The following is a 23,880-nucleotide window of genomic DNA, read 5'->3' on the forward strand; positions in this document are numbered from 1 at the left end:
ATAAACAGCTAAACCTGCTGTTAGATGGCTGATGGTTATCAGACAGCTAGGAGACAAGTCATGCTGAGACAAGTAACCCCCCATGGTGCTCTCCTATTGTCTACACTACAGGAGTTCCATGTCACCCCACCCTTATCTTCTAGCCATTATCTCTTTCCGAGACCTCATCCATTTGATGCAAACAGATAAACTGACCAGGAAATTGAAACAATCCTGACACAATACAAGACAGGTGATAGCCCATTACCTATGACTCATGGAGTAATGGCCGTTTGGCTTTCTGATAACCCTGACAAAAGGAAATATCTTGACACCATGTCAGGACCAGGATATAGTAATTAACTCTTTATCTGTATTCACTGACTGTGAGACAGAGCAATACACAGGGAGAGGCCAGAACTTGGGTTTTACTGTATAAATATCTTGTGAAGCTGTACCATTGCGGAGGTGTTCATTTAGCCCTTGATGAGTGAAACCTACCCCTTGCGAGCAAGTAAATTAAAGAAACTTCTACCGGAGCTGTAAGTGTCGGAGTCATTCTTTTCGGAGGTCGAGATTTCGACACGTGACAAAAGCATAGTGCAACCTCTACTTAACTTATTGTGGGGGGGGGGGGGTGGAGTCGTTTGTTGACCTCCACTCCCTCAGCAGCCCAGTGAGGAATGTTTTGAGCCAGTGCAGCTCAAGGCTTTGCGACTTTGAAAAGGGTCCACCCGCGGCCAAGGTATTAGCGGCAGCATGGACGGACCTGATGAGGAGCGCCGGCTCGGACCATTTTTCCAGGGCCAGATGGGCTCGGTTGCGGCGACCCTGGCTCTGGACCATAAAGTCCCGGAGCTCCTTTACAGGAATGAGGGGGGACTCAGCAGCGTCACGAGGAGATCCACCGCCTCACTGGCGATGGACTCCAGATCTTCTCCTGCGTCCTCCACCGAGTCCCCGTCCCCCTCCGGGAGGTCGCCGCCAGCAGCCAGTCGGTCGACCGCCCGAGGTACGGCAAATGGCCCGGCCGCTCCATCCAGCCCTGGCTCTGCCCCGATCACCATCCCTAGGATCATCGGCAGAGGAGACCCCACTGGGTTCTGTTAACTTTTAATTGTGGTGCTGGGTCAGAAAGCGGCAGCGGAAGGGATTTCCCCTCCACCCCAGGTACCGGGGAACATGGAGAGACCTGGTCGAAGAACCACTCCAGGTCCTCCAAGTCCCCCAGCTCCAATGTTGGGGGCGAGGGTTGGTGTTCTTCCCCCTTCCCGCCGCCGCCCCCCAGCCCAGCGTGTATAGGTTCTTTAAAATTTTGAAAAATCGAGCAGATCCCGAGAGATGTTATATATTGGCTGGGCGGGCTCAGGTTCGGCCTTTTCAGCCCCGCCCGCCTCAGTCCCCGGGACGCCCGACCCGGCGGCGATGCATTTCTTCGCCGGCCCCACGCCCCCCACAACAGGTAGATCTTCCTTGCCATCCCCGGGAGGCAGAGGCTGGGCAGCCTCGACTGTCTGACCCTCGTTGGGGACAGATTCCCCCCGCCTACGGCGTGGTTTGTGAGCGCTGCTGGGGGACACGGGGCACATGGCGGGCACCGACTTCTCCGTGGAGGGATGTTGTTCCCCCTCTGCCTCATTGGAGCGGTGCCTCCTTTTTTGTCTGAGGGGGCACGGAGGCAGGGAGACCTCCATGTCTGCGAGGCCTCCGCTGCACTCCCCTCTTTTGTTTTTCTTGCCCGCGCCCGAGCCCCTCTGCGGTATTGGTTGAGGGCTCGGGCATGGGCTCAGGGCACCCCGCGCTTGCCGGTGACAACGGGTAGGCCGAGCGCGGTGATGGGGCTGTCCGGCACACCGAGGTAACCCCGCCTCGAGGTATTTAACCTTCCTCCGTGCCTTCCTTCCGCCCGGACGCTCTCCCTACCGCCCGCCGGAGGCCATGAAGACAAAGGCCTCCGACGATGTCCGCGCACCCACGCGGACACTACCAGGGGGAGGGGTGGCGGCGGCACCAGCCCTGGCCGCCTTTGGTGTTTTGGAGGCGGGGCAGTTCTTACGAACGTGCACCACCTCCCTACAGGCATGGCACCGCACGCCGTCCAACGTCCAAAATATGCGGTAGGCAGTCCCCTCGAGCACCACAATGAAGGTGCCCTCCGTCGTCTCCTCCCGCGCCAGTCGGACAAAAAGCTGGCGGCGGAAGGAGAACACGTGATGCAGGCTGGTCTCCCTGAGGCCAAGTGGTATCAGGTTAATCCCCGACCTTACCTCCCCCAGTTGATGTAGGTGGGGGAGCAGGAGCTCAGCGGGAACAAAGGGCGAGACATTCGAAAGAATGACCCTCTGCATGGTGGCCTCGAGAGGGTCCACTGGCTGGAACGTCCCGCCCACCATGAGCCCCTTTTCAACGGCCAGGGACACCACCCGCTCTGACCCCAGGAAGAACACAGCCTTCGCAGACATCTTGGAGGCCGCGATAATGGCCGAGGGGCCGACTACCCCAGCCATCACCCGCACGCACTCCTTGATGCTCATAGTAGGGTGAGTGTAGCTCTTGACCCCATGTTTTTTAGTTATTAATCTAAATGGTGGCAGGGCAGCAGGAGGCACAGGAGGCGCTGTGGCTGTGGACACCGCCTGCGCGTAAGTCTTAACAGGCCCTGCCACTGACGTGGATGGGGTTGCCATCACGGGGTCCCATTAAGGGCTACACTCACACCAAAGTCATAGGCCTTAATGGTCTTAATAGGCCTCGTTAAGTGTGTGAGCAGAGGGAGCTCTTAATGAGGCATTCCTCTCCCCGAATTAATGATTGGGGAGGGGCCTTGCTCCCTCTGCTCAGTTGTCTTGATTTTTTAATTAGGAGGAAAGGGCTCTCAGGGAGAGAGGGGAGAGACAGAGAGAGTGACAGAGAGAGAGAGGGAGATGGGAGGGTGGGAATGAGGGAAGCTGTGAGGGCAGGTCTCCCCTCACAGTGCTGGGTGGGTGTTTTGCTGGGGTGCACTCCCCAGATGGCAAAAGAACACAGTCTTATTAGGTGGTCTTCGGGTGGAGGGGTTTCTGTTTCGACCACCCATTTAGGCAGTGAGTTCCAGACCCCAACCCTCTATGTGAAGAAATTTCCCCTCTAAACCTGCCAATTACTTTAAATTTATGTCCCCTGTGCTAAGGGAAATAGGCCGTTTACGGCACAGAAGCTACGGCATATTCCAGTGAAGTTAATACTGAAACAACTAATATAGTTACAGCAGTGACAGATAAGAAAGGTGTTGAATTAAACGGTGGGAGGAAGGCAGCATCAGGGCGGAAGGACAATGAAGGTCTTTTGCCCTCACAGTAGGACTCCCATGTCCTGACCAGAAGTGACCCTCAGGCAATCTCGGATACAAACCGGTCAATGTCTGTCGAACATGTAGACATCGAGATCGATAAAGAACAGAATATGGCTCGTGAGGGGATGTAACTGATGACCTAAGTCAAGAATTTGAGATTGTGGTGAGCAGTAAATCTGATTGGTCTCTTTAAATATCCAATCAGAGAATTACAGAACAATGTAAATTGACAACGCAGCGAATGAACCAATCACAATCGTTGCCTTCACCCATCCCTCATTAGCATAGGGCTGTGGGCGGAGTGTGGGGCTGCCTATATAATACGAGCTCCGAGCTGAGTTTACGTCATGTCTGGGTTGGATTGAACAAGACGATGCCTGAAGAGAAGAAATCAGTTACTGCCAAGCAAGGCGCCAAGAAAGTGATCAAGAAAACGCCACCGAAGGGCGGCAAGAGGCGCAGAAAGTCGAGGAAGGAGAGCTACTCCATCTACATCTACAAAGTGATGAAGCAGGTTCACCCCGACACCGGCATCTCCTCCAAGGCCATGGGCATCATGAACTCGTTTGTGAACGATATTTTCGAGCGCATCGCGGGTGAGGCTTCCCGCCTGGCCCATTACAACAAGCGCTGCACCATCAGCTCCCGGGAGATCCAGACCGCCGTGCGCCTGCTGCTGCCCGGGGAGCTGGCCAAGCACGCCGTGTCAGAAGGGACAAAGGCGGTGACCAAGTACACCAGCTCCAAGTAAAGCTCCACGCTGTTCTGACGGAACAAACCCCAAACATAACGGCTCTTTTAAGAGCCACCCACAACCTCTCTGAAAGAGCTGCACAAACGCGTCATCTTTTAACCTCAATTTACTGTAGTCATTTCCTGAGCAAGTGTTTTTGACAGCATTTAAAGATCCAGGGTAGAATTAGATACGAATTTTCAGATAATCGGTTTTACTGTCCGGTTCAGCCTTAGTTTCGTTGATGAATGTCCCTCCCAGTAAACTACAAACACTCCCTGGTCGCCTGCCGACGAATTATGGTCTTGTTTTAAGGGGGGAGACTCAGACTTTATTCACCTCATTCTCTCTCAAACCCTTTTCAATAAAAAAAATTCTAGTTAGTGAACCCGCTTATTACCCGGGGCCTGCGTGTGCAACAACCCAGAATAGGAGTTCTTCCAGAGAACAGAACGGGGCAGTTTGAACACTCTGTCCCTCTTCTCTTTTCACAGAAGGACTTCCAGTTCTAGTCTCACTCCCGCCTGTGCGGAGGATCGATCCATGATCTGTGATTCCCAAATTGTACAAAGATTGAGCTGGAATGTGTCCCGTTCAGAATGTTTGATAGTGAACCCTAATTTACTCCTGATTCTAACATCTTGGAATTTGTAAGGCAATATGGAATAAAAAGTGTTTGGAAATCTTTGGCTAATGATGAATTTATTAACATAATCCGCATTGTAAAAATTATTGGCGGGGTTTTTGAAATTGAAGATTCGTTGGAAGTCGAACAATAATTTTTGCCCTCAAAAGTAGTAATCTCGGGATTGCTACCAGTGCCACGTGATAGTCAGAGTAGGAATCGCAGGATAGCGCAGATGAATACGTGGCTTGAGCAGTGGTGCAGCAGGGAGGAATTCAAATTCCTGGGGCATTGGAACCGGTTCTGGGGGAGGTGGGACCAGTACAAACCGGACGGTCTGCACCTGGGAAGGACTGGAACCAATGTCCTAGGGGGAGTGTTTGCTAGTGCTGTTGGGGAGGAGTTAAACTAATATGGCAGGGGGATGGGAACCAATGCAGGGAGACAGAGGGAAACAAAAAGGAGACAAAAGCAAAAGACAGAAAGGAGATGAGGAAAAGTGGGGGGCAGAGAAACCCAAGACAAAGAACAAAAAGGGCCACTGTGCAGCAAAATTCTAAAAGGACAAAGGGTGTTAAAAAAAACAAGCCTGAAGGCTTTGTGTCTTAATGCAAGGAGTAGCCGTAATAAGGTGGATGAATTAACTGTGCAAATAGATGTTAACAAATATGATGTGATTGGGATTACAGAGACGTGGCTCCAGGATGATCAGGGCTGGGAACTCAACATCCAGGGGCATTCAACATTCAGGAAGGATAGAATAAAAGGAAAAGGAGCTGGGGTAGCATTGCTGGTTAAGGAGGAGATTAATGAAATAGTTAGGAAGGACATTAGCTTGGATGATGTGGAATCTATATGGGTGGAGCTGCAGAACACCAAAGGGTAAAAAACGTTAGTGGGAGTTGTGTACAGACCTCCAAACAATAGTAGTGATGTTGGGGAGGGCATCAAACAGGAAATTAGGGGTGCATGCAATAAAGGTACAGCAGTTATAATGGGTGACTTTTATATGCACATAGATTGGGCTAACCAAACTGGAAGCAATACGGTGGAGGAGGATTTCCTGGAGTGCATAAGGGATGGTTTTCTAGACCAATATGTCGAGGAACTAACTAGGGGGGAGGCCATCTTAGACTGGGTGTTATGTAATGAGAGAGGATTAATTAGCAATCTCGTTGTGCGAGGCCCCTTGGCGAAGAGTGACCATAATATGGTGGAATTCTGCATTAGGATGGAGAATGAAACAGTTAATTCAGAGACCATGGTCCAGAACTTAAAGAAGGGTAACTTTGAAGGTATGAGGCGTGAATTGGCTCGGATAGATTGGCGAATGATACTTAAGGGGTTAACTGTGGATGGGCAATGGCAGACATTTAGAGACCGCATGGATGAACTACAACAATTGTACATCCCTGTCTGGCGTAAAAATAAAAAAGGGAAGGTGGCTCAACCGTGGCTATCAAGGGAAATCAGGGATAGTATTAAAGCCAAGGAAGTGGCATACAAATTGGTCAGAAATAGCAGCGAACCCGGGGACTGGGAGAAATTTAGAACTCAGCAGAGGAGGACAAAGGGTTTGATTAGGGCAGGGAAAATGGAGTACAAGAAGAAGCTTGCAGGGAATATTAAGACGGATTGCAAAAGTTTCTATCGATATGTAAAGAGAAAAAGGTTAGTAAAGACAAACATAGGTCCCCTGCAGTCAGAATCAGGGGAAGTCATAACGGGGAACAAAGAAATGGCGGACCAATTGAACAAGTACTTTGGTTCGGTATTCACTAAGGAGGACAAAAACAACCTACCGGATATAAAAGGGGTCAGAGGGTCTAGTAAGGAGGAGGAACTGAGGGAAATCCTTATTCGTCTGGAAATTGTGTTGGGGAAATTGATGGGATTGAAGGCCTATAAATCCCCAGGGCCAGATGGACTGCATCCCAGAGTACTTAAGGAGGTGGCCTTGGAAATAGCGGATGCATTGACAGTCATTTTCTAACATTCCATTGACTCTGGATCAGTTCCGATGGAGTGGAGGGTAGCCAATGTAACCCCACTTTTTAAAAAAGGAGGGAGAGAGAAAACGGAATTATAGACCGGTCAGCCTGACATCGGTAGTGGGTAAAATGATGTAATCAATTATTAAGGATGTCATATCAGTGCATTTGGAAAGAGGTGACATGATAGGTCCAATTCAGCATGGATTTGTGAAAGGGAAATCATGCTTGACAAATCTTCTGGAATTTTTTGAGGATGTTTCCAGTAGAGTGGACAAGGGAGAACCAGTTGATGTGGTATATTTGGACTTTCAGAAGGTTTTCGACAAGGTCCCACACAAGAGATTAATGTGCAAAGTTAAAGCACTTGGGATTGGGGGTAGTGTGCTGACATGGATTGAGAACTGGTTGTCAGACAGGAAGCAAAGAGCAGGAGTAAACGGGACTTTTCAGAATGGCAGGCAGTGACTAGTGGGGTACCGCAAGGTTCTGTGCTGGGGCCCCAGTTGTTTACACTGTACATTAATGCTTTAGACGAAGGGATTAAATGTAGTATCTCCAAATTTGCGGATGACACTAAGTTGGGTGGCAGTTTGAGCTGCGAGGAGAATGTTATGAGGCTGCAGAGCGACTTGGATAGGTTAGGTGAGTGGGTAAATGCATGGCAGATGAAGTATAATGTGGATAAATGTGAGGTTATCCACTTTGGTGGTTAAAAACAGAGAGACAGACTATTATCTGAATGGTGACAGATTCGGAAAAGGGGAGGTGCAACGAGACCTGGGTGTCATGGTACATCAGTCATTGAAGGTTGACATGCAGGTACAGCAGGCGGTTAAGAAAACAAATGGCATGTTGGCCTTCATCGCGAGGGGATTTGAGTACAGGGGCAGGGAGGTGTTGCTACAGTTGTACAAGGCCTTGGTGAGGCCACACCTGGAGTATTGTGTACAGTTTTGGTCTCCTAACCTGAGAAAGGACATTCTTGCTATTGAGGGAGTGCAGCGAAGGTTCACCAGATTGATTCCCGGGATGGCGGGACTGACCTATCAAGAAAGACTGGATCAACTGGGCTTGTATTCACTGGAGTTCAGAAGAATGAGAAGGGACCTCATAGAAACGTTTAAAATTCTGACGGGTTTCGACAGGTTAGATGCAGGAAGAATGTTCCCAATGTTGGGGCAGTCCAGAACCAGCGGACACAGTCTAAGGATAAGGGGTAAGCCATTTAGGACCGAGATGAGGAGAAACTTCTTCACCGAGAGAGTGGTGAACCTGTGGAATTCTCTACCACAGAAAGTTGTTGGGGCCAATTCACTAAATATATTCAAAAAGGAGTTAGAAGAAGTCCTTACTACTAGGGGGATCAAGGGATATGGCGAGAAAGCAGGAATGGGGTACTGAAGGTGCATGTTCAGCCATGAACTCATTGAATGGTGGTGCAGGCTGGAAGGGCCGAATGGCCTACTCCTGCACCTATTTTCTATGTTTCTATGTTTTCAGTGGCAGGCTAAGCAGATGGTGATTGGTCATCGGAAAAGACCAATGAAATGCACCGCAGAGCGACCAATCACAAGTTCACTCCCTGCATCCCTCCAGAATGTCGAAGAAGAGCAGATGAGGGAGGAGTTTCGCATTCTTTGATCTTGTGGATTGTGGAAATGTCTGGATGAGGAAAAACCGGCGGTAAAGCTTGGGCCAAGGCCAAGTCACGTTCCTCCCGGGCCGGACTGCAGTTCCCTGTGGGCCCTGTTCACAGACTCCTGCGAAAAGGGGAACTATGCTGAGCGTGTGGGTGCCAGAGCCCCGGTTTCCATGGCTGCTGTGCTCGAGTATTTGACCGTTGAAATCCTGGATTTGGGCGGCAATCCGGCCCGCGACAACAAACCCATCATCCCCAGACACCTGCAGCTGGCCATCCGCAACGACGAGGAGCTCAATAAGCTGCTGGGAAAGGTGACCATCGCTCAGGGCGGGGTGCAGCCGAATATTCAGGTTGTGCTACTGCTCAAGAAAACCACCACTTCGTCCAAGATCAAGTAAAGCGGACAAGATTTAATCTAATAACCCAAAGGCTCTTTTCAGAGCCACCCACAGTATCTGTGGAAGGGCTGCTTACTGTATTAATGGAGTCAGAGCCCTTTAATTCATGTACCGATCGATTGGCTTATTTCAGACCAGTAAACATAGGAAATAGGTGCAGGAGTAAGCCATTCGGCCCTTCGAGCCTGCACCACCATTCAATAAGATCATGGCTGATCTTTCACATCAGTACCCCTTTCCTACTTTCTCTCCACATCCCTTGATCTCTTTAGCCATAAGGGCCACATCGAACTCCCTCTTGAATATATCCAACGAACTGGCATCAACAACTCTGCCGCAGGGAATTCCACAGGTTAACAACTCTGAGTGAATAAGTTTCCCCTCATCTCAGTCCCAAATGGCTTACCCCTTATCCGTATGGGGAGTTTTCAGTTCCTGGTCTCTGCATTACGGTTCTCTGCTCACACATACTCTTCCAGTTAACAGCGAATAACTGAACTACAGTTGTCACTCAACAATTGTATAAATACCGCCACCGGTTCCTTAAATATTCTTTAGTCTGTCTATGAAAACTAGAGAGTCGGTGGTGATGAATTAATATAGTAATCAAAGGGCCTAGTTTAATTCTGGTCTGGTTGGAGATAATTTGAATGCTGCTTCTGTTCCCGGGCTGTATTTCTCTGCTAAGCCGGTCAGTTTAGACCGCACTGCATCAGCGAGCGATGTACACACACAGGACCCGGGTCAATTGCAGCGCTTCCCAGATCTGCCTGCCACCATTCTCCGGCAACACCGAATGGGGAAATCTGTGCTCTGCCAAAGCCGATTTCAGTTTCTGAAAATATTAAAGGGCTCATTAGTTAATATTAGTCAATAACTCATGTGAACGGAGTTGGTATATGAACAGACGATCAGTAATCAGTCCCACACGCTCTGCCCGTTCCTACAATGGGTTAATGAACAACACGAAGCTCTGGTTACAGGAGATCGCAGCTCTTTCCTTTGCTGATTTGGTGGCTCTGAAAAGAGCCGTTGTTGCACTTGGTGCTGAAGCTCCGAGTCAGGGCAGGGGAAATCTAGGCGCGCTCCCCGCGGATGCGGCGGGCCAGCTGGATGTCTTTGGGCATGATGGTGACTCGCTTGGCGTGGATGGCGCACAGGTTGGTGTCCTCAAAGAGCCCCACCAGATAAGCCTCACTGGCCTCCTGCAGGGCCATGACGGCCGAGCTCTGGAAGCGCAGGTCGGTCTTGAAGTCCTGAGCGGTCTCCCGCACCAGGCGCTGGAAGGGCAGTTTGCGGATCAGCAGCTCGGTGGATTTCTGGTAGCGGCGGATCTCCCTCAGAGCCACGGTGCCGGGTCTGTAGCGATGAGGCTTCTTCACTCCGCCCGTGGCCGGAGCGCTCTTCCGGGCCGCTTTGGTCGCCAGCTATTTGCGAGGAGCTTTCCCTCCGGTGGATTTGCGCGCTGTCTGCTTGGTCCTGGCCATTGTCTGAACGGATCTCAGCACAATCTGGGACACAAGGATTGTTAATGCAGAGCCTCCTCTGGGGCCTCCTTTTAAAGTGTGTGAGGGTCCGCCCCGGGGCTGTGATTGGCTGCAACCCGACCGCCAATCAAGTTTGAACCAAGCACCGAGAAAGAAAATGAAGGGTGGGGATTACTGGCCCCTGATTGGCTGAACTGAAACTGACAGTTGGTCAATTTCAAAAAGCCCGCCAATTTCAAAATATCAACCAACAGAGTTTAAAGAAACTCTAATTTCCCGCCAGCAATTTAAGAATCCGCTCTTTATAACGGCGATTGTGCCCCATTATAAGTCACCAATCCCATTCTCTGCAACATTCCGGTTTGAATTCTGTTCCATTCCCTGATCGGTCTGTGCCGGGCGGGAATAAATCCCCGGTCACTGCTTCCTAAACACAAGGCCCCATTCGATCCCGCTGAACCGAATCTCAGAAACCTCACATTACAGGAATTATCTGTGAGGGGAAACTGTAATGTCTGGGTCAAGTGGACTGTGTATCCCGCCCGGTAATTGTGACTGTCAGCCGGAGTTTATGATCTCTCATATTTACAATAGTTGTAAAATATTTAATTCCCATATTCCTACAGCGACTACACTCTAAAAGTACTTCATTGGTCTTGAGAGACGTTCGGTGGTCGTGAAAGGCGCTATATAAATCCAAACCTTTCTTTCCATTAATTAAACAGCCGAAACCATTTCCCAACCAAACTGTCCGCATTCCCATCCCCAGGTCGCTGCTCTCTCTGTGAGGCGATGGGTGGCTCTGAGAAGAGCCTTTGTGTTGTGCTTGGGGGAAAAGGTCCGAGTTATTCAGCCGCCGAATCCATAGAGAGTGCGGCCCTGCCGTTTCAGAGCGTACACCACATCCATGGCAGTGACCGTCTTGCGTTTGGCGTGTTCAGTGTAGGTGACCGCATCCCTGATCACATTCTCCAGGAAAACCTTCAGCACCCCGCGGGTCTCCTCGTAGATCAGGCCCGAGATCCGCTTGACACCGCCACGGCGAGCCAGGCGGCGGATGGCTGGTTTGGTGATGCCCTGGATGTTATCACGGAGCACTTTACGGTGCCGCTTGGCTCCGCCTTTACCCAGTCCTTTGCCGCCTTTACCTCGACCAGACATTATAACGACTCTTCAGTTAAACTGCCGCTGACTGAAAAGCGAATTGCTGCCGGCTCCTTTTTATAGAGCCGGACCCGATCTGACTGAGAAAGCGCAGGGCGGAAAGGGGAGGACACAGAGTTAAGATTGACAGACAGAGCAGAGAGCGGCCTCTGGTCTTCCAGCTCCGCCTCCAGCTTTCTGTAGCCGCCAATTTCAAACCGTTTTCCCACAATAGAACCGAAACACAGCGCTCCGCACAAACCCTTACTGACTCGGAATTCATCTTCAAGGCTTCCAGGAACCTGAAGCTTTTAAATAAGGTCCCGTTACAATTAACAATCACGAATATTCCCGCCTATGTCCCTTCCCTGTCAATCTCAGACCTTGTTCCATCTCCCCACACTTCCTCTCACAGACGGGTTCAGCAGTTTACAAACACCTTATTCCAGCTGATTTGGAGAATGTGGTGTTTAGGATTTGAGTTGTGAGGCGGGATATCTCCGCCAGTATCACCGTCTCACAGACTCTCCCCCTGAATCTGTGAAATGACAATGACCAGGAATTGAGACTGGAGCCGAACACATCCCCAGTTACAGTGAGGCCCGGGCCGGACATTCTCTGTGTGTTTTATTGCAGACACTGGGGGAGGGGTGGGTGCAGCCAATGTCAGCGAGTCACCAGGGATCCTGGCTTCATGTTCAATGATTTCTGTCTGAAATCTGAGCCCGGCCCCGGGATAGGGATCATTTGATTCGGGGATCAGCTCTTTTCTAAGAGGCGTGGTGGCTCTGAGAAGAGCCTTTGGGTTCAGATGTTTACAAGTTGAACTTTTTATTTACTTCTTGTGCGCTGCTTTCTTGGGTTTTGCTGATTTGGCCTTGGCCCTCGGTTTTTCCACCTTTTTGGCCGCCTTCACCTTTGCGCCCGAGGCCTTCTTGGGGCTCTTGGGCTTAGCCGCTGCCGCCTTCTTCCCAGCCGCCGCTTTCGTTGTCTTTTTTACTGTTAGCGCCTTCTTGGTGCTCGTTTTCTTGGCCGGAGATTTCTTGGCTGCTGGTTTCTTGGCCGGAGATTTCTTGGCTGGAGATTTCTTGGCTGCTGGTTTCTTGGCTGGAGATTTCTTGGTTGCTGGTTTCTTGGCTGGAGATTTCTTGGCTGCTGGTTTCTTCACCTTCCTTCCCACATTTCCCTGGTTTTCCTTCTTAGCGACTCTGAAGGAGCCCGAGGCGCCCGTGCCCTTGGTCTGCACCAGAAAGCCATTTGTCACATTCCTCTTGATGCTGACCCTGATCTGGGACCCGCGTTTCTCCACATCCACGCCTTTGGCCGCCAGAGCCTTCTTTATCGCGGCCAGGGACATCCCCTTGCGATCGCTGCCATCGACCACAACCTTGAGGATCTGTTCGCCCAACTTGAGACCGGCTGGCTTGGAGCGGGGAGCCGCCTTCTTCTTCTTGCTGGGAGCCTTGGTTTGAGCGGCGGCGGCAGGAGGGGCCGTTTCGACGGCTGCAGTGTCAGTCATGTCGGCGACTCTGTGGAAAATCTCTCTGACAGTCAGAGCTCGGTCAGAAATGAAACGGGAGGCGGCGGCACAGAGCAACTTAAAGGCAGCGAGCGGACGGGGCGGAGACATCCTGCTGTCAGCTCGCCGCCCCTCCAGCCTCTCTGTGTTTCTCTCTCCTCATTAACTGTCCGATTCCAATTCAACCCGGGCCCTCCAGAGTCCCAGACAGGCCTCTTTCTGTCCCGAAGACCGGGATGTTTGTTGTCGAGAAAGTTTCATCCGAATTGAAGACAGCAATTTGGATTTAAACCCGTTTTATTGCTGCACTGGTCGCGCTCTCTCACCCGATCGCGGACATTTTCTCTGTTTTTCGATTGAAATTTGAAATCACTTCAAACTTGACGTTTAATTCCCACTTTAGACCTGAGCAGGGCAGCAGGGCGATCCTGTGACAGGGAAATCTTTGAATTTTACATAAGAGGAATTCTGGAATCCGGCGATGAGACGGACACACAAACACAGTGACATTAGTCTCACCGGCCCGCCCCTTTAACACACTCTCATCACACAATGTTCACATCTGCACATTCACAGCACAAACTGTCCCAGATTTAAAGCTCCCAGCACAGGGTTTCCTCTCCGCTCGGCCTGTGCTGCCGATTCTCGGGGTTAGTTGTAGTTTCCCAGCTCAGTAAGTGTTAAACACTCTTAGACCGGTGCTCCTCACAATGTCTGTTCCCCAGATTCAGGGGCAGTAGCCAATCACAGCAGAGGAAATATGTTTCATTAATGTGAAAATATAAATTATGTGCTCACTACCGCTCCAGCATCTCTATGTCTCTCTCTCCTCCTAAACTGAGGGATATTTAACTGTAACTGGTGTCCTATACATCTCATACTCACCACCCAGAGGTGGCTATCAGAGAGAGCGACAGAGACACAGAATCAATCTTAAAAAACTACCTCACTGTGTCTGCTTATTACGGTCTATAATAATATCACATATTCATGTACAGCATCAGCGAGAAAGAGAGAGAGACAGGCACTGTATCATTCTTACACTGTGTATCAGTGTCTCCATATTACGCTCAGTCACAGTGCCACACCGTCATGTATAGCACCAGAGAGAGAAAGAGAGAAATTATCAGTGTTGTACTTCCAACAGTGTTTCCACATCACGCTAAATAACAGTATCCCGCCTTCACAGACAGTACAAGAGAAAGGGGGAAAGCGACAGAGAGAGAGAGAGAGTGGGCTGAGAGAGAAAGAGACAGGGGAGTGCGAGGCAGGGCGGTGAGACACAGAAACATACACAGGATCAGTCCCAGGCTGACCTTTGAGGTCCGGTTTTATCCTGAAAGATCCCATTGGGGAGACAGAAGATGCAGTCCTCTCTCTCACTGATATTGTACCACAGACAGACACATTATTAATCCCACACTGCGGGACAGTGTCAGAGAGTGAGAGAAACAAGGTCCCACATTTAACCCTCGCTTGCCTGTTGTACTCTCTGTAATCTTGCGGCTCAGGGCCGTTCGGTATTACTCTCAGTGACCGAGTGTTTCACTCTGATTAAATTAAACTGGGACAGTTTCTGTCAGATTTTAACTCCTGCACAGTCCCAGCAAACACTCCTGCTCCCTCGTCCCTCCAATGTTTCTGCAGGATTGCTTTGTGAGGACGGGCTCACAAAGCGAAAAACACCCTGCACGGAATGATCCCAAATTGAGCATATCAAAGGGACAAGGCCCCCAGCTTTAAACATTCTCTGTCCTTGCCCCCCAGGCCCAGTCTTTCATTCGCTGGTATGTGAGTGTTAGATTTACACAGTCCTTGTCATTTTCTGATATGGGAGTGTGGGTCTTATCTGTGTCTGTCTGTTTTTGATATTTGTGTTTGGGTATTACTCTATCTCTCAGACTATGGTGTGTGAGTGTGAATTTTGCTCTGTATATAACAGTTTTCGGAGTGTGAGTTTGGATTTCACACTATACTTGTCAGTCTCTGGTATATGTGTGGATTGTATCTGTAAATTTCTGAGACTATGTCCCCTAGTTCCAGTTTCCTCTATGTGGAAATTGTGGATCCTCATTGCATCCACCTTGTCGAGCCCCCTCATTATTTTATATGTTTCAATAAGACCACCTCTCACTCTTCTGAACTCCAATGTGTATTGGCCCAACTTACTCAACCTCTCTTCATAAGTCAGCCCCTTCATCTCCGGAATCAACCTAGTGAATCTTATCTGAACAGCCTCCAGTGCAAGTATATCCTTTCTTAAATAAGGAGACCAAAACTGCATGCAGTACTCTAGGTATAGCCTCACCATACCCTGTAAAGTTGTAGCAGGACTTCTCTGCTTTTATACTCCATCCCCCTTGCAATAAAGGCCAACATTCCATTTGCCTTCCTGATGACTTGCTGTACCTGCATTCTAACTTTTTGTGTTTCATGCACAAGGACCCCCAGGTCCTTCTGTACTGCAGCACTTTGCAATTTTTCTCCATTTAAATAATAATTTGCTTTTTTATGTTTTCTGCCAAAGCGGACAACCTCACACTTTCCCACATTATACCTGGGACGGACTCCACTTGGAATGTGCTGGGGTTAGGGTCCTGGCGAACCGAATAACTGGGGCAGCATGGAGAGCTTTAGTAATCAATGGTGGGCAGGGTTCAGGTGAGCAGAAACTTAAAATCTCAAAGAACAAGGTGAAGGCAATAGAGCAGGGTAGCATTGGGGGAACAAAAACAGAACAGGAAGGGACAGAATCTATAAACATAAGCATGTATCAGAAGCTGGGGCCATAGTAGGAGAAAAACCATGATGACTCTGCTTGACTGAATTATGCTTTTCCAAATGTCCTGCGACAAATGTTAGGCTAACTGGTCTGGTAACACTGTTGTGAAGTGCCTTGGGACATTGTACTACGTTAAAGGTGCTATATAAATAAAAGTTATCATTATAGGAAAGCTGCAGGTTTATGCGTTGCCACCGAGATTCACCGAGAGCACATGCATGGCCATCTTTGCAAAAGAGCAAAGTATGGGCGGGGCTACAGGGTCCCAGTGAACCCAGCCAGAGTCAGCACCTTCAGGGAGGAGAGGCAGAGGAACCAGTAAGTGTAGAACTGAACCCAGCCAGAGTCAGCACCTTCAGGGGAGGGGAACCAGTGGGTGTAGAACTGGACCCAGCCAGAGTCAGCACCTTCAGGGGAGGGGAACCAGTGAGTGTAGAACTGGACCCAGCCAGAGTCAGCACCTTCAGGGGAGGAGAGGGAGGGGAACCGTGTGTGTAGAACTGAACCCAGCCAGAGTCAGCACCTTCAGGGGAGGGGAACCAGTGAGTGTAGAACTGGACCCAGCCAGAGTCAGCACCTTCAGGGGAGGAGAGGGAGGGGAAACCGTGTGTGTAGAACTGGACCCAGCCAGAGTCAGCACCTTCAGGGGAGGGGAACCAGTGAGTGTGGGACTGAACCCAGACAGAGTTGGTGGTGAAAACTGGGAGCGGAGGACATGCTGCCTTCAGACATGCGATGTGTTTGAATTTCAGCACAGAGAGGACAGAGAGTGCGTAGGACGATGATTTACAGCTTTGGAGGAAGAATAAGGGGTAAGCCATTTAGGACTGAGATGAGGAGAAACTTCTTCACTCAGAGAGTTGTTAACCTGTGGAATTCTCTACCGCAGAGAGGTGATGATGCCAGTTCATTGGATATATTCAAGAGGGAGTTAGATATGGCTCTTACGGCTAAAGGGATCAAGGGGTATGGAGAGAAAGCAGGAAAGGGGTACTGAGGTGAATGATCAGCCATGATCTTATTGAATGGTGGTGCAGGCTCGAAGGGCCGAATGGCCTACTCCTGCACCTATTTTCTATGTTTCTATGTAACAAGAGAGGAAAAAATGTTCCATGGAATCTAGAATTGTGTGTTCTGAATTTCTGCCCTGTACTTGCAGAAATGATTTTTGTAAACTCCTTTTCCAAGGTCTTGGAAGGGGAGGATTTGCAGACGGGAAAATCAAACCAAACGGAATCACTCAATTCCCCCGGACCTGAATATCATCGGCCTTTCAATTTGGAAGGAGAAATATTTTCCAATTCTGTTTGTGGGAATAGATTTCAAACATCAGTGTGACTGGAAAAGCACCAAGACACACACACCCGAGTGAGAGTGTTCCAGTGCACTGACTGTGGAAAGAGCATTAACCAGTTACACAGCCTGAAAAAACATTGCACCATTCACAGCGGGGTGAAACGGTACATGTGTTCTGTTTGTGGCAAGGCTTCAACTGATCATCCAACCTGGAGAGACACAAGGACACCTGCACCATGGAGAAACCGTGGAAATGTGGGGATTGTGGGAAGAGATTCAGTTCCCCGTCTGATCTGGAAATTCATCGACGCAGTCACACCGGGGAGAGGCCGTTCACCTGCTCTGATTGTGGGAAGGGATTCAGTCGGTTATCCCACCTTCTAACTCAACAGCGAATTCACACTGGGGAGAGACCGTTCACCTGCTCTGAGTGTGGGAAAGGATTCACTGTGTCATCCCACCTGTTGACACACCAACAAGTTCACACTGGAGAGAGACCGTTCATCTGCTCTGTATGTGGGAAGGGATTCACTACCTCATCCATCCTGCTGATACACCAGCGAGTTCACACTGAGGAGAAGTCGTTCACCTGCTCCGTTTGTGGGGAGCGATTCGCTTGGTCATCCCACCTGCTGGCGCATCAGCGAGTTCACACTGTGGAGAGGCCATCCATCTGCTCACTGTGTGGGAAGGGATTCACTCAGTTATCCCACCTGCTGACACACCAGCGCATTCACACTGGGGAGAGGCTATTCACCTGCACTGAGTGTGGGAAGGGATTCACTCAGTCATCCCACCTGCTGATACACCAGCGAGTTCACACTGGGGAGAGACCGTTCACCTGTTCTGTGTGTGGGAAGCGATTCACTCGATCATTCCACCTGCTGAGACACCAGCGAGTTCACAAGTGACTGCAGGGTTTGGCTACTACTGTTATCCCAGACTGAATCGTGTTCATTCTGACCATTGGGGTTTCTTTCTGCTGATATTGATTACCCTATAACTGGGCTGGAGTTTAATATTCTGGATATTTGACCAATTAAACAACGGGAAATGGGTCAGATAAAAATAATACTAATTGTGTTTGCATCTCATCATCATAGGCAATCCCTCGGAATCGAGGAGGACTTGCTTCCATTCCCAAAGTGAGTTCTTTGATGGTTGAACAGTCCAATATGAGAGCCACAGACCCTGTTACAGATGGGACAGACATTTGTCGAGAGAATGGTTCGGTGGGGCTGGTTTGCCACTGCCTGTGCTTGGCCTCTTCATGCTCTTTGCGTTGAAACTCGAAGAGCTCAACACCCTCCCGGATGTACTTTCTCCACCTCGGGCGGTCTGCCGCCGGGGTCTCCCAGGTGTCAGTGGTGATGTCGCACTTTAACAAAGAGGCTTTGAGGGTGTCCTTATAACGTTTTTGCTGTCCTCCTTTGGCTCGTTTACCATGAAGGAGCTCCGCATAAAGCATTTGCTTAGGGAGTCTCGTATCTGGCATGAGTACTATGTGGCCTGCCCAGCGAAGCTGATCGAGTGTGGTCAGTACTGGGGATGTTAGCCTGGTCAAGGAACACTGATGTTGGTGCGCCTGTCCTCCCAGGGGATTTGCAGGATCTTGTGGAGACATCTATACTTCACTCTTTAAAGGGATTTCTTCAAGTACTGAAAGCTGCAACAAATTGAGCTAAACTTTGTTAAACAATTGATAAAATTAATGGAATCTGCAAGTTGGCTTTGAATTTCTCTGGGATGGCGCTGGACATGATGTGCCTTGAAATACCTCCTGTGTCCAGTAGATGATGCTGTCCCTCAAATTAACTCCGACTGAGAGGAGCGTGACTGCCCCCTCGAGCAGGAGGAACGAGAGCAGCTCCGGGTCATACACTGCACCCCACAGGGACATCACACACTGCCCCCTTCCTGGGGCAGCTCAGGGTCAGGTACTGAACATACTGCCCCCCACAGAGACATCACTCACTGCCCCCCTCCCTGGGGCAGCTCAGGGTCAGACACAGCATCCCACAGGGACATCACACATTGCCCCCTCCCTGGGGCAGATCAGAGTCAGACCTTGGAGTGGGAAAGGGAGGATGCAGTTGTCGTGGACCATGTAGGAACCAACGACATAGGTAGGACTAGGTTCTGCTGAAAGAGATGGAGGAGTTGGGGTCCAAATGAAAAAGCTGAACCTCAAAGGTAATAATCTCTGGATTGTTACTTGAACCCCACACCAATTGTTACAGGGATGAGCAGATTAGAACATTAAATGCATGGTTCAAAGAGTGGTGTGGGAGGCAGGGGTTTTTCTTTACAGACACTGGCACCAGCACTGGGCAAAGAGGGAGCTGTTCCCTTGCCATGGGTTCCACTTGAGCTGGGCAGGAACCAGTGTCCTGGCGAATCGAATAACTAAGGTAGTAAACAGGGCTTTAAACTATTGAAGGCGGGGTGGGGAGATCCAGGAAAGTACAGCACGGTTTAGATCGAGAGAAAAAGCAACAAGACATGTCAAGGCTCTAAAGCTGAGTTTTGGATAACAATAAGCAGAGTGGGTCAGGAAGAGACAGAGAGAGTAACAAAGGTAATAAGGCATTACGGACTAAGGAGACATCAAGAAAAAATAGAAGAAAGTCAAAGCTAAAGGCACTATATCTTAATGGACAAAGAATTCTCAACAAAATAGCTGAATTAGTAGAACAGATAGAAATTAATAGGTTTGATCTAATAGCCATTATGGAGACGTGATTGCAAAGTGACCACGGTTGGGAACTAAATATTTCAGGATACATAACATTTAGAAGAGATGGTAAAATAGAAAAGGAGAGGAGGAAGCCCTGATAATAAAGGATGGGATAAAGACAGTAGAGGGAAAGGATCTTAGCTCGGGAAATCAAGAATCAGTTTGGGTGGAGCTAAAAAACAGCAAGGGGCAGAAAACATTGGTAGGCGTTGTTTATAGGCCCCCAAACCGTAGTGGTAATGTAGGGCACAGTATAAATCAGGAAATTAGAGGTGCATGTAACAAAGGTAATACAATAATCATGGGGGACTTTAATCTGCATACAGACTGTGGAAACCAAATTTGCAGTAATAGTGTGGAGGACGAATTAATGGAAGGTATACAAGATGGTTTTCTAGATCAGTATGTTGAGGAACCAACTAGAGAACAGGTTATTTTAGATCTAGTATTGTGCAATAAGAAAGGGTTAATTAATAATGTTATAGTAAAGGGGCCCTTAGGGAAGAGTGACTATAATATGATAGAATTTTACATTAAGTTTGAAAGTGATTTAGTTAAATCTGAAACTTGGGTCTTAAATCTAAACAAAGGAAACTATGTAGGTATGAGGGGAGAGTTGGTTAAGGTTGATTGGGAAACTACATTAAAAGGTATGATGGTAGAAAAGCAATGGCTATCACTTGAAGAATTAATACATAATTTACAACAAACACACATTCCTTTTTGGCACAAAAATCCCACAGGAATAGTGGTCCAACTGTGGCCAACAAGAGAAGTTAAAGATAGTATTAGATGACAGAAAGATGCTTAGAATGTTGCCAAAAAGAGCAGTAAGCCTGAGGATTGGGAAGATTTTGGAATTCAGCAAAGGAGGACCAGGAAATTGATAAAGAAAGGGAAAATAGAATATGAAAGTAAACTAGTGAGAGACAAAATAACAGACTGCAAATGCTTCTATAGGTATGTAAAAAGGAAAAGTTTAGTAAAAGTAAATGTGTTTCCCCTACAGGAGACAGGAGAAATTATAATGGGAACAAGGAAATGGCAGAGAAATTAAATGCATATTTTATGTCTGTCTTCATGGAAAGTGGTGCAAAAAACTTGCTGGATCTACTGGAGAACCCAGGGTCTAGCGAGAATGAGGAACTGAAATAAATTAATATTAATCAAAAAATGATACAGGAGAAATTAATGGGACTGGAAGCCGATAAAATCCCTGGACCTGATAGCCTACATCCTAGGTATTGAAAAGGGTAGCTATGGAACTAGTGGATGCATTGGTTGTCATCTTCCAAAATTCCATAGAGTCTAGAATGGTTCCTGTGGTTTGGAAGATAGCAAATGTAAGAGCTATTTAAGAAAGGAGAGAAGAGAGAAAGCGGGGAACTACAGAGCAGTTAACCTGACATCAGTAGTAGGGAAAAGCTCGATTCTATTATTAACAACATGGTAACATGCACTTAGAGAATAATAGGATTGGGCAGAGTCAACAATTCGGTCGGCTGCAGCGATCTTCCAGAGAAACATGGAGAGCCTACTCAAGTCGGTACCAAGCACGGTGGTTTTTCAGGATGAAATATTGGTCACGGGCCGGGACACCGTCGAGCACCTACAAAACCTGGCGGAGGTCCTCCAGCGACTGGATCGCGTAGGGCTGTAGCTGAAGAGGTCAAAATGCATCTTCATGGCAACAGAAGTGCAGTTTTTGGGGAGAAAGATTGCGGCAGATGGCATTCGGCCCACATACGCCAAGACAGAGGCTATCAGAACGTCATGGAGCTGCGGTCGTTCCTGGGGCTCCTCAACTATTTTGGTAACTTCCTACCGGTGTTAAGCATCCTCTTAGAGCCCCTACATGTGTTGTTGCATAAAGGTGAGAATTGGGTATGGGGAAAAAAACAAGTAATTGCTTTTGAGAAAGCCAGAAACATTTTATGCTCCAACAAGCTGCTTGTACTGTATAACCCATGTAAAAGACTTGTGCTATCATGTGATGGGTCATCGTACGGAGTCGGGTGTGTATTACAACAAGCTAACGTTGCGGGCAAATTTCAACTAGTCGCGTATGCCTCCAGGAGCTGGTCTAAGGACGAGAGGGCCTACAACATGATTGAGAAAGTGGTATTAGAGTGTGTGTTCGAGGTAAAGAAAATGCATCAGTGGCAGTTTGGTCTCAAATTTGAGCTGGAAACCAATCACAAGCCCCTCATATCCCTGTTCACTGAAAACAAGGAGATAAATACTAATGCCTCAACCCACATACAAAGGTGGGCACTCACGCTATCAGCGTATAACTATACCATCCGCCACAGTCCAGGCATCGAGAACTGTGCAGATGCTCTCAGTTGGCTACCATTGTCCACCACGGGGGTGAAAATGGCACAACCTGCAAACTTGTTGATGGTGGCGCTGCCCGCAGACTTGTTGATGGTCATGGAAGCGTTTGAAAATGATGAATCACCTGTCATGTCCCGCCAGATTAGGACTTGGACCAGCCAAGATCCTCTGCTGTCCCTAGTCAAAAAACTGTGTACTGCATGGGAGCTGGGCCAGCATCCCCATTGAAATGCAAGAGCTAATCAAGCCATTCCAGCAACGAAAGGACAAGCTGCCCATTCAGGGCAGGGAGACGTTCATCTCGGATCTCCACAGCACACACCCGGGAATAGTAATGATGAAAGCAATAGCCACATCCCACGTGTGGTGGCCAGGTATCGACTCTGACTTAGAGAACTGTGTACGGCAATGCCGCATGTGTGCTCAGTTGAAGAACGTGCCCAGAGAGGCATCACTAAGTTTGTGGTCCTGACCCTCCAGGCCATGGTCGAGGATCCATGTCGACTATGCGGGCCCGTTTCTCGGTAAAACGTTCCTGGTGGTGGTGGATGCTTTTTAAAATGGATTGAATGTGAAATAATGTCGGGAAGCACTGCCACCGCCACCATGGAAAGCCTGAGGGCCATGTTTGCCATCCACAGCGGGCCATGTTTCACCAGTGCCGAATTTAAAGAATTCATGACCTGCAATGGGATCAAACATGTCACCTCGGCCCCGTTTAAACCAGCCTCCAATGGGCAGGCAGAGCGGGCAGTACAAACAATCGAACAGAGCCATAAACGAGTCACAGAAGGCTCACTCCAAACCCGCCTGTCCCAAGTACTGCTCAGCTACCGCACGAGACCCCACTTGCTCACGGGGGTGCCCCCGGCTGAACTACTCATGAAAAGGACACTTAAAACCAGACTCTCGCTGGTTCACCCCAACCTGCATGATCAGGTAGAGAGCAGGCAGCAGCAACAAAATGTAAACGATGGTCACGCCATTGTGTCATGGGAAATTGATCTGAATGACCCTGTGTATGTGCTAAACTATGGACATGGTCCCAAGTGGATCGTGGGCACAGTGATAGCCAAAGAAGGGAGCAGGGTGTTTGTAGTCAACTTAGACAATGGATAAATTTGCAGAAAGCACCTGCACCAAACGAGGCTGTGGTTCACAGACTGCTCTGAACAGCCCACATCAGGCACCACCTTTTTCGAGCCCACAACACACACCCAAAGGATCAACGACACCAGCCCGGACCAGGAAATTGAACCCATCATGCCCAACAGCCCAGCAAGGCCAGGCTCACCCAGCAGCCCTGCAGGGCCAACAACACGCCAGCCCAGCGAGGGCTCAGCCAACACACCAGAACAGACATTTGTACCGAGGCGGTCCACCAGGGAAAGAAAGGCTCCCGACCGCCTCACCTTGTAAATAGTTTTCACTTTGACTTTGGGGAGGAGTGATGTTGTGTATCTGTAAAGCATGCACTCCCATGTTCCGCCACCAGGGAGTGCATCCCCTGAAATCCCAAGGGATCCCAGCATCCCTTGGGAGCACTGTATATAAGCCGGCCCCTAAGGCCTGTTCGTCACTCTGGAGTGTCTTAATAAAGACTGAGGTCATGTTACTTTAACCTCCCTGTGTGCAGTCTCATCTATGTTAGGAAATGTTTAACTGCACATCGAAGTATTTTTTAAATGTGGTGAGTGTTCCTGCCTCTACCACCCTTTCAGGCAGTGAGTTCCAGAGCCCCACCACCCTCTGGGCAAATCAATTTCCCCTCATATTTCCTCTAAACCTCATACCAATTACTTTAAATCTATGCCCCCTGGTTGTTGACCACCTCTGCCAAGGGAAACAGGTCCTTCCTATCCACTCTATCCAGGCTC

General features: G+C 49.0%; 1 pseudogene; it reads left to right on the forward strand.

Annotated features, from left to right (window-relative positions):
- LOC139274113 (zinc finger protein 721-like) overlaps positions 1–23,880 on the forward strand; it is a 367,939-nt pseudogene that overhangs the window by 240,178 nt on the left and 103,881 nt on the right.

The sequence above is a fragment of the Pristiophorus japonicus genome, chromosome 9 (assembly GCF_044704955.1).
Source record: "Pristiophorus japonicus isolate sPriJap1 chromosome 9, sPriJap1.hap1, whole genome shotgun sequence".
In the NCBI taxonomy this organism is placed as follows: Eukaryota; Metazoa; Chordata; class Chondrichthyes; family Pristiophoridae; genus Pristiophorus; species Pristiophorus japonicus.